The 15,174-nt window shown below is 38.8% G+C and overlaps 1 long non-coding RNA gene across 5 annotated transcripts in view; it reads right to left on the minus strand.

Moving 5' to 3' along the window:
* Positions 1-15,174, minus strand: part of LOC149125389 (uncharacterized) — a 116,172-nt gene that overhangs the window by 56,735 nt on the left and 44,263 nt on the right. Inside the window, exon 3 of one of the 5 annotated variants that reach the window (XR_016210422.1) lies at positions 1,822-2,161. The exons of 2 other annotated variants lie outside the window; for them this stretch is intronic. This is a non-coding gene — a long non-coding RNA (uncharacterized LOC149125389). Of the gene's footprint in view, positions 1-1,821; positions 2,162-5,207; positions 5,426-13,860; positions 14,514-15,174 lie in introns of those variants that run through there. 2 more of the 5 variants (XR_016210420.1, XR_016210417.1) reach the window with 2 other exon arrangements.

Raw genomic sequence — 15,174 nt, forward strand, 5'->3', positions numbered from 1 at the left:
GATGTTGACAAGGTTAGGGAGGACCACTTGTTATGTGGGGTAAATTAACTTCCTCTGGTGAGTTCTCTATTCATCCCTGTCTCTCAGTTGCATAGACTCAAATACACCATTTATTCAATGGCCTGGACTTGATTTGCTTCTGAAGCTAATTCAAACTAAGTTTGCAAGAAAACAATTTATAAAACCAGAAAGTGAATGTATTCAAAATAAAACCACACTAACGCAATAAGATGCTGACATTCACCTGACTGTCCCATTCTTACTTTGTAGAAAAGCCTCATGAACATCTAATTCTCAGAAGATTGCTTGGTGACCATAGAATGAGATACAGAGAAACTGAAAGAATGAGGCTTTGCTAAATGGATGCTTCAGTTTCTACAGTGGGAATTTATCTATCAAAACTAAATACTTCTACGTAATTCCACTTCTCCGGAAAGGACTTTGAACAACACATTGTCTACATCTGTATCTATTACTATTTCTATGTTACTAAGTATGATGGCCTTCAGGTACAATCTAATTAACTTAGTCTTCAGATATGTTAACTTTTTCAATATGGTTTATATCTATAATGCTGGCCTGTGAGCCAATCATTTTCTTTAACAATCATAATAGTTTTTATAGTGACCCCTCCTGGGTATATGATAAAATTACACTTTATAGATTCCTTGAACCAGCCATGTGACTGATTCTGACACATTAAGTTTCAAGTGGAAATGTTATATGTTATTTCTAGACAAGAACATTTGCATATCACTCTAAGACTCTCTAGAGTTCTCTTTATTTCCCAGGATACACAATTTGACAATATTCCCAGAAGAGTCTGTTCTGGGTCACAAAGAAAAGAAAATGTATAACACAGACCTCAAGATAACTTGTGAAGGCTACATATAATGAGCCAGAAACAAACCTTGATGTTTAAACTTTGGAGTTGTTTTCACTAGAGTAAAACCTTGCATATCCTAACTAATAAAATGCATAACATATTTACAATATTTTGGTTAGAAATTTTGCTTCTCCTTTTTAAAGTTTTTAGCAATTACCTCACTGGTGCTTTTCTACACATACGAACTATGAAACCTTAAATAAATAAATTCTAGGGGACAGCATTGTAGCATAGTGGATAAAGCTGCCACATGCAATGCAGGTACCATAAGGATGCTGGTTTGTGTCACAGCTGCTCTACTTCTGATCCAGCTCCCGGCTAAACACCTGATAAAAGCAGCAGAATATTGAAGCAAGTGCTTGGGCACCTGCTACCCACCTGGAAGAAGCTACTGGCTCTTGGCTTCAGCCTGATCCACCCCCAATCTTTGTGGTCATCTGAGGAGTGACATAGTGTTTGAAAGATCTATCTCTGTTTCTTTCTCTCTCTGTTACTCTGACTTTCCAATAAATAAATAAATGTTAAACAAATAATAAATAAACAAATTCTATACATGAGGATACTTCAAAAAATAATCATGGAAAATGGTATTAGAAAATAAGTTTATTTTGGCATAAAAAGTTTTGAAATCCATTCACATTTTTCATAACACACATTTCCATGAATTTTTTTGAAGACCACTTATGCATATACTTCAAATATCTATGACATCAACATAAACTTATCTTTTAATTCCATTTCTCAGTTTGAAGTACCTTGGCATAAAATGTTCATGAAGCTAAATGATACTGACCCAACTGACCATATCTTTGTGGATATACCCTTAATTTCCATGAAAGATCCATTTCTTCAAACACTTCAATCCAGTCATTATTAAAAAATAATTTAAGGTTTTCAAACCAGGATTTATTTACCATGTTTTCTTATCAAAACAATTAAGAAGGATCAGGTACTATATCAAGTGAGCAGTTTATTTGTCTGGTTTAGTGTCTGGTATGTTTTCTTAAGTGGCGGTTGTGTTGATTACAGAAGTTGATAAAGTAGTGAGGTTAGTTTCATCATAGTTCCCCTTCTCTTCCAGGCATGAGATTGGACTACAATCCAGACCCTCATACTAGGTAAAGCATCACAAATCCTGATAATACAACGATTCAGTGTCCAGTGAAGAAGAATTTTATGTGCATGAAAATAATTAGGAAAGGACACTCAAATTCCTTTATCCCGTGCCTTTCCTCTGCTGGAAGCTCAGTATTGCCGTCTTTTTCTCTTCTATTTCTGTTTGCAGAAGGAAAATGAATGTAGAAGTCACCGTTAAGAGAACTTTCCATACCAAAGAGTCTAATTTGCTACAATGAGTCAGATTACTATACTTGCTCTTTTTTTAGGACTTGGAGCTTCATGCACATGCAAAGGGAGCACATGCAGACTTGCAAGTACTACAGAAATGTGATTTGTTGTTTATAGGGATCAATAACTCATAAGTTACAAATATAATCATGATATACATCGTCTTCAATGTATAACTTTCAATATGATCATGTTTAAAGTCACAATTATATAAAGAAAATTAGTTTCTTCTTGTAGTTTCTCTCTTTCCTTTGATGAAGTTCCTTTGAGGTGACTGACTTATACGCTCCAGAAATTGAATCTATAAATAGCAATCTCTACAGAAGAAAGCATTTCTGGGCTTATGGCCCTGGGAATGCTGCCACCAAGTCCCCAAGTCCTTTGCTTCGGTGTGTCTGTTCAGCATCCAGCCAATACTGGCAGCATGCAAAAGACATCCCCTGTCCTATTACCACACTGTGGCCTTTAAGAGTCAAGGATTATTTTAAGCTTTTTACTGGGGATTTATATACTAAACACTGCTCTTTCATAATTATAATACTAATTTAGGATTAAAATGAGCGAAGGGTCCAGAAAAATCTTAAATTATAAGGCAACTTTAAATAATGTAATCTGTAAATCAAAAAGAAATCTGTTTTACAGTATTTCTGACATTCATTAAAGGAATTAGGCTCCATAAGCCAATAGCTACAATAGGCATCATTTGAGCATTTATTATAAATCAGAGAACATCACACCCAAAACCCCATGAGAAATGTAAGATTTTTGTCTCCATCTTAGAAATGAGGGGCTTGGGGATTAGAATAAGTAAATAATTGACCTGGGATATCAAAATATTTGAAACTACTGGCTTTTTTCCAAATTCTTGATCATAAATCCTAATTTACATTGTTTCAAATAGGTATGAAAGATAGATACCAAATAATCTCACTTGTATGTGGAGTCTAAAAATGTCAAACTCACTTCTGTGAAGAATTAGGCTTGTCAGGGGCTGAAAGTGGGCAAAATGTGAAGATGCTGATCAAAAGACACAAATGTTCAGTTATAAGCAAGTTATGGATATCTAATGTATATAATGGGTGTCAACGAATGTGCTAATTCATTATAATAACATCGTTGTGTGTATATACCTACACACACACATATACACAAATTTGTTTGATTTGTTGCCATTACTACTGCAATATACCCAGTCTTCCTGACTGATACAATCTTGAAGACTCAAAATTTCGAATGAGCATCTACTAAATGTTTTCACTGTGAGATTATGAAGATAAATCAGAAATACTTAATCATCAAGTGATTTACAACCTGATAAAATTTAGAGCCATATAGGGCAGTAGTTTCCATACCTGAATGTGCATTTGCATTGCCTATGGATGTAAGGACACTCCTATATAACTACTGACTCTTTAGACCAAAGTGAAATGAGTTACAGCCAGGCATAAACTCCAAAAGCATTGTTATTTTAGCTAAGATTGAGACCAATTGATAAAGACCAGTTGTTACCACATGCTTTTGATCACAGCGCACCTTCAAATGGCATCCTATTCAGCAGTTTAAGATGTGAAACTGGATACACATGTCTGCCCTGGCTGAGTGAAGCTCAGCTTTAGATTCCCCTCACACTAGGGTGAGTCTGAGATCCTGTTAAGAAAACCTCAAGAAACTGTGAAAAACACAGTTTTAAATGGTGGCCAACAGTTGGATAGAAATGGTAAATGCCATCAGAGTAAAATACTGTGTTTGAAGGATTCAGATAAGCTCTGTATGGGGGAAGAGACATTTAAGACAAACTTTGAAAAAACCATAAGGCTTCAATAGGTAACAGTAGTAGAGCAGGAGTGGGGAAAGGGTACACGTTGGTCTTCTTTCAATGACTATTTGAGGAGTCCCACTTATTCAGAAGCCACTGAGCCTAGCTTCCATAATAGCAGATACTTAATCTGTTTTGTTTGCTGTTGTATTCCCAGCAAATGTATCACAAGAGAGTGTGTATAATAAATATTCATTACATAAAATGGATGGAGTCTGTCAAGTATCATTGTGCTTGTATAACACATCTTTCATCAAAGGCACCTTTGGACTCACCTTTGAGTTGGGAGTAGAGAATACATAAAACTGCATATGGTTTAACTTTGAATATAAAAATAGAAATAGTAATTTGAAAATTTCTATTTTCACCTGGTAGCTACTGTCTCTGTCTTTATTTAAAATATTATTATGCATTTTTAATTAATTTTGACCTTTAAAATATAGCATTTGAATATTACTTACATAATTACTGAGGTTTTTGGTGATTTTTAAATAAATTTTGTGCCTCAGTTATTATCTCACGAAGTTGACCATAATCTCAATCTTGGAATAACTACCATTGACATATATTTGCACTTTGTTATAATCAAACACCCAATAAACATGCAGGATGATATTAATGTGAAATGTACTTGTACATTCACATTCCCAGATAAACAATTTGTGAGTCCTCCTGCATGATCTCAGAACAAGATTTGCTCTCAAAAAGAAACAGAGAATCTATATAGCTCCCTGTTATCTACCCCTGCACCAAGAGCTGAAGTCCCCTCAAAAATGTGTCAAGTAACACTATAAGCTGGTTTCCTCAAAGTTTAGAATGCATAAGGATGACCTAGTAAGATGATTTTAAATGTGTAAAAAAAAAAAAAGCCATACCACCACGCAACCAGACACCTCCCCTATAATCATCATTTCATGTATCTCAGATAGGATATAGAAGCATGCAGAAATTCAAGGGATCCTATATCAAGGGAGTCAATCAGTCATGCTTTGAAAAAGGTTGCCAGCTCTGTTCTGCTACCATCTAATTCATGTGTTAATACCAGTGGAAATTAGTTGGAAGCCATGTTATTGAAAGTGATGGACAGCTGGTTAGGATTGTTAACTCCAAAACATCAGTGATTTGACACAATGTAAATTTATTTCTAAAAGCATATAGGGCAGCATTTGCAATAAAGGTATCCCATATCCCGTATCAGTCTCAGCTACTCCACTTCTAAAACAGCATCCTGCTAACGCACCTGGGAAGGCAGCAGATGATAACCCAAGTGCTTGGGCCACTGGAATTCATGTGAGAGACCATTTGATGAGTGAGCCAACAGATGGAAGGTCAATCTCTCTCTCTCTCTCTCTCTCTTTCTCTCTCTCTCTGTAACTCTGCAATTCAAATAAATAAAATCTTTTTGTAAGTTTAATCACCAGCAGGAGAATGGAGTGAGGGCCTACTCAAACATGCAGGAACTGGGGCTAATGAATTATCTGCCATCTTCCGTTTGTAAGGTTTCTCCCAGGACCCTACAACCAAGGAATAGACCATCAAAGAAAGTGTGAAAGATTACATGGGAGTCTTGAGTGATCCCTGACTATACGTGGCAGACATCATTTCCTCCCATACTTCACCAAACATGGCCACACCCAAGTGCAAGAGGGCTTGGAAATACAGTCCCCCAGTCAGGGAGCTGCTTCCCAGCAAAGACTCTTTGTTATGGCTAAGGGTATCCAAACTACCAGTGGACAGCTAGTGCACTCTGCCATAGGCCTCTGTATGGAAAAATGATGGTTGTGATAAATGGACCAATCTCCATGATCTATTGATTTAGATAGGGTTAGTTTTATAAGCACAGTTTAAATTCAGGCTATAAAATTAGCTTTATTTCAGATTACTTTGAAATGTGGAATACTTTGTAATTGATTCCAGTCTTAGCATCTTTAGTCTCACAGCTGGAATGGAATTCAAAGTAGCATAGTCAAGTAGTTAAAGGGTTAATATTTTTGTTTCCCAGATAAGACATTTGAAGTTTGTGGTAGGCTGGAAAATACCCTCTCCCTGTACCCAAAAGACCCTACCTCCTAACCCTTGGAATTCATGATTATTATTTAATATGGAAAGAGGCGGGAGGGGATGTTTGGAAGTGTGATTAATTTAAGGATCTTGGGACTCTTTGGGGAGTTGTAGGTTAATCCTCTGTCTACAGTGCTGGCAACCCATATGGGCACCAGTTCAGGTCCCAGCTGTTCCACTTCCAATCCAGCTCCCTGCTAGTGGCCTGGGAAAGTAATGGAAGACAGTCCAAGTGCTTAGACCCCTGCACCCACATGGGAGACCTAGAAGAAGCTCCTGGCTCCTGGGTTTGGATTGGCTCAGCTCTGGCCATTGTGGCCATTTGGGGAGTGAGCCAGCAGATAGAAGCCCGCCCTCTCTCTCTCTCTCTCTCTCTCTGTGTGTGTAACTCTGCCTCTCAAATAAATAAATAAATTTTTTAAAAAATATTTAAAAATTTTGAGATGGGGAGAGTATCTTGATTTATCCAGATGGGCCCCAAAAAGCAATCATGCATGTCTTGATAAAAGAGAGTCACAAGTATGCTTTACAAACAGATACACCAAGACAGCAACAAGGAGAAGTTGGGACAGAGAGAGTTGAAGATATACATCTGAAGGCAGGAGTGGCACTAGCCAAGGAGAACCAGCAGCCACCAGAATCTGGAAGACTCAGGAGCAGATTCAACTCAAGAGCATCCAACAGGAGCACTGTCCCAGCAACATCTTTCTGGTAGTACTGTGATGCTGATTCTGGATTTCTGGCCTTAAGAACCATAACAGAATAAGTGTATGTTGTTTTTAGTTGCTGAATTTATGGTGGTGTATTACAGCAGCCATAGAAAACTGACAGAAAGCACAAGCATGCTGAGTGACTAAGCTAAGGACTCGCAGCTAATGAAGAATAGACGTCAAGATGCCTATCACTTTGCAGTGCTCTTTCACAACTATGCAATTTAGACTGAAGGGATTCTCAGGAGATATTCAAGGGCAAGAGTAAAAATGGGGATGAGAAGGCATACAAGATGAGAGTACAAGAAAATGGGAAGCGAGATACACAGCAGACTCATAGAATGGCGGATGTCCTAAACAGCACTCTGGCCTCAGAATCAGCCCTAAAGGCATTCGGATCTGGCTGAAAAGCCCATGAGAGTATTTCAGGCATGGAAAGTCAAGACACTCTGGCAAAAAGATCTCTGTGAGTGAGATCCCAGTGGAAAGAACAGGTCTTCAAAGAAGGAGGTACCTTTCTCTGAAGGGAGGAGAGAACTTCCACTTTGACTATGACCTTGTCTAAATAAGATAAGAGTCAATGAACTCAAAAGGCTTCCATAGCCTTGGAAACTCATGACTGGAGCATAGGGAGATTACTGATGCCATAAACAGGAGTGTCAATTTGTAAAGTCAACAACAGGAGTCACTGTGCACTTACTCCTCATGTAGGATCTCTGTCCTTAATGTGCTGTACATTGAGATTTAATGCTATAACGAGTACTCAAACAGTATTTTTCACTTTGTGTTTCTATGTGGGTACAAACTGTTGAAATCTTTACTTAATGTATACTAAACTGATCTTCTGTATATAAAGAAAATTGAAAATGAATCTTGATGTGAATGGAAGGGGAGAGAGAGCGGGAAAGGGGAGGGTTGCAGGTGGGAGGGAAGTCATGGGGGGTGGGGAGCCGATGTAATCCATAAGCTGTACTTTGGAAATCTGTATTCATTAAATAAAAGTTAAAAAAAAAGAAAATTTCATTCTAACACTTACAAGTCTTCTGTGACAGAACAAGGATGTAAACCTCAGCCATTTTAGATTCTTGTTACCCCTGCCTTCTTTCAAGAGACCAGTTCGGTCTCACTTCCTGTATTGTTCCCCACCCCACCCCACCCCACCCCCTGCATTTCTCTCCAGGTTTGGAAGCCAGCTGGCAAAACTTGAAGAACCAGTATGGAGAAGCTCAACTCCGCCTACCGTCCCCCACTCCCACCCCTAGCCCACTTAAGATATAAAATGGCCCAGCCTGTTGGGGTCTGGGCCTCTGCCACGTGTTCAGTTTGTGATCATGGCAGTTGGTTGACCTCTGTGAGTTTATTTTCTTTGAATAAATTCACTCTGGCTGTGAGTTTGTACCCTGTCTCCTCTCTGCTCGGTGCCTGTTTTCCTTACTTTTTGGTGTCCCATGTGAGGAGGCACTAATATGTGCCTCTTTTCCTTACACCCCAGCATAAACATTTGATGTCTTTCAATTTCACCATAGGAGAGCAGAGTTTCTAGGGCACTGACCTGGCAGCCATGTCCTCAGCAAGAACATGAGTCAGCTCACAGCAGTGACCATCGCGAGCCAAGACTGCATGACATGCCAGCTCCTTAGGTGTTTTCTTTTTGTCTACTCCATGGTTTGCAGGTAGAGAAGCATATTTTCCAACTGAAGAAAGATTCTGGAGTTTGTCAGATAAAATCTAGAGATTAATGGCCCTTTAAAGCTGGGATCTAATTAATTGATTAAAATGATAAATGTGGCCGAAAGCTATGACATGCTGCTCTCAGGCCACTGAGCACAAACACATCACAATAATCTTCATCAAGTCATCGCCTCCTCAGCCAGTACAGTATTTTGTCCTTGCTCTGTCCAGTTCACAAGGATAGTAGGATGCATTTCATTAAAAATCTCAGAGTCAAAGATGAGTCTCTGATTTGGAATTCAGAGCTTCCTATCCCCAGGGGAGTCTGAGGAAATAGGAAATCATCAGCTTTGTTCTTGAGTAACATGGTGCATATCAATGAAAGGGCTGTTTGACTCTCTGAGCTCCCAAATGGCCTGGTGTCCCTGTACTTGGGACTTAGCTACATCAAGGGAATCCAGAGGTGAAATAGCCCTGAGCTGGCTGTCAGAGGAACTGGCTTATGGTCTGCATCTCCAAGGTGATTTGGCAATTCACTTGAAACCTTTGAACTTCAACTTTATTACTGATAAAATGGTAAATTGAGGTCCATGAAAATTCTACCTGTATCTAAGATCTGGGATTCTGTATCTAGGTAATTAACATAATCAGGACCAAGTCACCTGGAAAGAATGCTGATATCCATACTCCTGACTACAGCCTTCACCAGGCAATAGGCAGACAGAAACTGGGTGTTCTCACATTAATAGAATGGATTGACACAGTCTTCTGCTTTGCAGATATTTGTAAGCTGTACTATCAATCTCATAAATGTATCTTTATCTGTTTCTTTCCAGCAGAGTGTGGTTGCAGTATGAATAATCAATCTATCTGTTAGAGAGAAGAGAGATCAGTATTAACTGAAGCTTGATGATATTACAGATATATGGAATTATCATCAAGAATGGCTTACTCTCTTAAAAACATAAAATTCTAAGTTTTATACTCCCTTCCCTAGATAGTATGATGATAATGTAACTTGGAACAGTAAAAACAAATAAGCAAGCAATCTCACAAATGAAAACCCAGTGAATCTGTCTCAAAACTGCTATTCTCTCAGTTGTTCCCATCAAGTTAAGGATGTCACCGTTCACCTGTTTGCTTAGGCCATTTCTTTCCATTTATAATTGCAAGAAATCAAGCTCTTGTCACTAAATTTGTTCCATCATCTGTCCCCTGCTTCTGACTTCCACCCCATCTCCTACTGTTTTACATTTCACTAACCAAGTTCCATTTTTACTATCCATTTTTCTATTCTTTGAACTCCCCAAGACTTTCATTGACTCAAGTCTTAGCCCTTGAAGTTTCCTCTCCTTGAAATGACTTTCTGGGCTGAATTCTTTTCCTGATTTCTAACAACATCAACTCCTCAAAAGAGTACTCATAACACATAGAGCAGAAACATTCCTTCGCACTCCTGCCCTCCTAATTGCTATGTGGTCTATTAGCCTGATTAGTTTCTTCACAGCTGTTAAAGCATTCTGAAATAATTTCATTTGTTTATGATTTTATATATTAAAACCACCTCCATGTCTGTAAACTTCATAAAGGAGTGGATTTTTCCCTCATTTGTTGGCGTATCTGTACTGCAGTTCTGGCAATCACTCGAAGAATACATATTAACTGAAAGGGAGAATAAGTCAAATGAGTGAATCAATGAGTAGTCAATATCAATGACGTGAGGATGAAGTTCAACGCCAAAGTTCTCTCTCAATTACCTCATTATTCTTCCACACTTCTGTTGTCAACAAACACTTGAAAACCATTTTAAAGATTTATGGAGCTACATTGAACACTGTGAGATTATAATTGGGAAAAATGATCCATGTTAATGTTTTAACTGTTTAATTGATGTTTCCTTTTCCAGTACCACTTTTTAAAATTTTGTTTAAGGTACACAATTTCATGTATTTCCTATATGCAGTTTTAGAAACATAGTGATACTTTCCACTCTACCCTCCCTCCTGCCTATGCTCCACAAATTCTTCCCCATCTGTCTCTTATTTCCCACTCTTAACTTTTACAAAGATCTACTTTCAGTTTACATCATACTCATAAGATTAACCCTACACTAAGTAGAGTTCAACAAATAGTATGAAGGAAAAATAAAACATTGTTGCTCAACAGTAGAGACAAGGACTGTAAACAATCATCAAATCTCAAAATGTGGATTTCACTCCAGTACATTACATTTTACGTACCCTATTAGTTATCACAGATCAGGGTATCTGTCTTCTTGGGACTAGCTTACTTCACTAAACATAATGGTTTAAAGTTCCATCCACTTTTTTGCAAAAGATAGGATTTAATTTTTTTCACTGGGTAGTCTTCCATAGTGTTTATATACTACAATTTATTTATCCAGTCATCAATTAGTGGATTCCTGGTTTGATTCCATAGCTTAGCTATTGTGAATTGAGCTGCAGTGAACAAGGAGGTACAGATAACTTTTTCATATGCTGATTTCACTTCTTTTGGGTAAATTCCCAGCAATAGGAATGATGGATCATATGATACATCTATTTTCAGATTTCTGAGTTATCTCCATACTGTCTTCCAAAGTGGCTGCACCAGTTTACATTCCCACCATCCGTGGATTAGGGTATCTTGTTCCCCACATCCTCACCAGCATTTATTGTTTGTTGATTCTGTATGAGAACCATTCTAACTGGAGTGAGGTGAAATCTCATTGTGGTTTTGTCTTGCATTTCCCCAAAGGCTAGTGATCCTGAGCGTTTTTTCATGTGTCTGTTGTTCCTTTGAAAAATGCCTGTTCAAGTCATTTGCCCATTTCTTAATGAGATTGTTTTTGTTACTGTTTTTTATCCAATTTGAGTGGATTTTTGTGTAATACATAAGGCGTGGGTCCAGTTTCGTGCTTCTGTATGTGGAGATCCAGTTTCCCCAGCACCATTTATTGAAGAGACTCTCCTTATTCCAGGGATTGATTTTAGCTCCTTTGTCAAAGATACATTGGTTTTAAACGCATGGATTGATTTTGAAGTTTCTATTCTGTTCCATTGGTCTATCCATCTGTCTTTGTGCCAGTACCAGGCTGTTTGGATTATAACTGCCATGTAGTATGCCTTGAAATATGATATTTGATACCTCTGGCTTTATTTCTATTTATAATATTGCTTTAGTTATTCTGGGTCTCTTGTGTTTCCACATGAGTTTTAGCATAATTTTTTCTAGATCTGAAAATAATATCATCCATATTTTGATTGAGATTGAGTTGAATCTGTAAATTGCTTTAGTAGTATGGGCATTTTGATGATACTAACTCTTCTAATCCATGAACATGGAAGATTTTTTCCACTTTTAATATCTTCTTCTATTTCTTTCTTTGATGTTTTGTAATGTTCATCAAAGAGATATTTGACTTCCTTGGTTAAATTTATTCCAAGGTATTTATTTTTTGTAGCTAATGTGAATGGGATTGATCTTAGAAATGTTTTCTCAGCCATGACATTGTCTGTGTATGCAAAGGCTATTGATTTCTGTTTGTTAATTTTATATCTTGCTACTTTACTAAACCCTTTTATGAGTTCCAATAGTCTCTTAGTGGAGTCTTTCAGTTTCCCTTTAAATAGAATCTCGTCATCTGCAAATAGGAATAGTTTGAATTCCTCCTTTACAATTTGTATCCCTTTGATTTTTTTTCTTGCCTAATGGCTCTGACTAAAATTTCCAAGAATACACTGAATAGAAATGGTGAGAGTGGGCTACTTTGTCTGGTTCCAGATCTTAGTGAGAATGCTTCTAACTTTTCCCCATTCACTAAAATGCTGACCATGGGTTTGTTATAAATTGCCTTGATTGTCTTGAGGAATGTTCCTTCTGTACTCAATTTGCTTAAGGTTTTCCCCATGAAAGGTGTTGCATTTCTTTAAATGCTTTGTCTGCATCTTTGAAATACTCATATAGCTTTTGTTTTTCAGTTTGTTAATGTGATATATTACATTTATTTATTTGCAAATGTTGAACCATCCCTGCTTACCAGAGATAAATCCCACTTGGTCCAAGTGAATGATCTTTTTGATGTGTTGTTGGATTAGATGAGGATTTTGCTTCTGCATTCGTCAAGGATAATGGTCTATACTTCTCTTTCTCTGTTGCATCTTTTTCTGGTTTAGAAATTAAGGTGATGCTTACTTCATAGGAGGAGTTTGGAGGATCTCTTCTCTTTTAATTAGTTTCAGTAGCTTGAGAAGAATTGGAGTTAGTTCTTTAAACGTATGGTAGAATTCAGCAGTGAAGTTATCCAGTCCAGGGCTTTTCTTTGTTAGAATGGTCTTTATTATTGATTCAATTTCCATCTTGGTTATTGATATGTTTAAGTTGGTGAATCAAACCCTCACCTCCTCTCTTCCTCTCTTCCAGTGTGATCTAAGCCCAGGTGTTAGCCCAGAGTGGAAATACACATCCATACTGCCATATGAATAACACAAAGGATCTGTGCAATCCTCATGTGAGCATGGATCCTGTCATAACGACCCACCCCAGTTAATCAGGGAACTCTGAGCAGATGGAGCCACTCACATTGACTTCCCAGTGTCCCAGCTACATTCTGCTGCTTCTCCTGGAATCAAAGTCTTAGCACACAAGGTTCCCACAGTCACGGGGTGCAGAGGATCCACTCTGCCTCACTTGCCTGTCCTGACCACAAAGAAGCAGAGACATTCCCTGAGCCAGCTGCCTGCAGGTGCTCCACCTAGACAGTTTGATCCCCAGAGTCTGTGATATTGAGAGGCTAGGGATACTTCACAGTCTTACCATGGGTACCCAGTCCCTATTAATCCTCCCAGCCAAAGTCAGTGGGGTACATGGATTTTTCCCTCTGCTAGAATCCCTGGATTACACACATGCACAGGAGCCACCCACTGAATGCTGCCCTTCTCTCCACCAGCTGCTGGGTGTGCACACCCAAGCTGCTGCCTGTGGTACTGCTGACAAGATGGTGTCTTATCCACACAAGAGCTTCTATGGCTGCTGCTTATGCCTAGAAATGGTGCCTACCATCTCTCACCCAGTTGCCGGGTGCGTTTTTTTGGGGGGGATGGGATGAGAGAAGCATGCCCCTTTTTTTAACTGGGTCAGTGGGAACACTCTCCCTCTTAGGGCTCAGGCCAGACTCACATCATGTTCTCCCTCTCATTATATCAGCAATGGCATGGGCTGCTGCAGCTTGATCTCACCTCGCTCTCCAAAGCTGATGCTTTCCTTGGGTCTCAGCTGCTGGGATCACATGTTGTGTCTGTGCTCATGCTGTGACTCTGCAGGTTCCACACCAACCCAGCACTCTTCTTCCTTCTGTAGAATTTCCTCTGTGGCTTTCTAACTTTGCCCTGAAAATGTACTTCCTACACATTTCTTTTTACTATACACCCCTAGCCTAGTGCAGTATGCCCTTCCCTTTTCAGTCATCTTGGAATCTTCTTATTTTCATCTCTTAACTTAGTTAAGAAGTGTTTCTAACTCAGACAGTCACTGGGACAAGTGGAAGTAAGGCTTGATTTTATTTTATTATTTTTTTGGTTCTAAGAACCATTGAAGATCACTATATATCAACAGATAAAGGTTTCAGAACAGTAACAACCAGAGTCAGAATTACAGGGACTGAGCCCTATAAGCCAGTTAGTAGGTGATGACTTTAGACAAATTATTAAAATTCTTGGCCGGTGCCGCGGCTCAGTAGGCTAATCCTCCGCCTTGCGGCGCCAGCACACCCGGTTCTAGTCCTGGTCGGGGCGCCGGATTCTGTCCCAGTTACCCCTCTTCCAGGCCAGCTCTCTGCTGTGGCCAGGGAGTGCAGTGGAGGATGGCCCAAGTGCTTGGGCCCTGCACCCCAAGGGAGACCAGGAGAAGCACCTGGCTCCTGGCTTCTGATCAGCATGGTGTGCCGGCCGCGGTGGCCATTGGAGGGTGAACCAACGGCAAAGGAAGACCTTTCTCTCTCTCTCTCTCTCACTGTCCACTCTGCCTGTCAAAGAAAAAAAAAACACAACTCTCTTACACTCCTTTCATCAGTTATAAACTGGGATAAAAGTAAGACAATTCCATAGATTTGTTGCAAGGATTAATATGATTCTACACGTTAAAGGGCTCTGTTAGTAAAAAAGTGCTGTCAAATCTCAGCTGGTGTCAAAGCACATTATCTTTGCATCAATGCTCTGTGTTGTGTGGGTCCTATCCAAGATATGACTCATTTTTTCTTCAGAACAGAATATTTTTGTGAGTTTTAATGTCTCATTGATCTGTCTCATGTTTGTATTTTAGTAATATATTCCAATAATAAAAGTCTTTAACAGAAATAACAAATGTAATGATAGAAACTTTAGATACTATCAAGAGTGGATCAGGGAGATTTATAAGAAGCATAGGCTTTGGAGTTGGTCCAGGTTCTAAACCCTGCTTCAGCCATTTATTAGCTGAATGACCTTGAATAAGTTACTTAGTTTTGAGTAAATAATCTATAGAGGGAAGATAATAATTCTCACTCCAGGGATTTGTCAGGAAGACAAAAAGAGGAAAATATGTGCAAAAACACCTGGACCCATGCCCAGCTCATTGGAAGAATTTAGAATTTGTGTTGATCTTCACTTTGCAATAGTTTATGGTGGGCAACATGGCCACTGATTCTT

Source organism: Oryctolagus cuniculus, chromosome 7, assembly GCF_051225735.1.
Source record: "Oryctolagus cuniculus isolate XC-2025 breed Fujian yellow rabbit chromosome 7, ASM5122573v1, whole genome shotgun sequence".
Taxonomy (NCBI): domain Eukaryota; kingdom Metazoa; phylum Chordata; class Mammalia; order Lagomorpha; family Leporidae; genus Oryctolagus; species Oryctolagus cuniculus.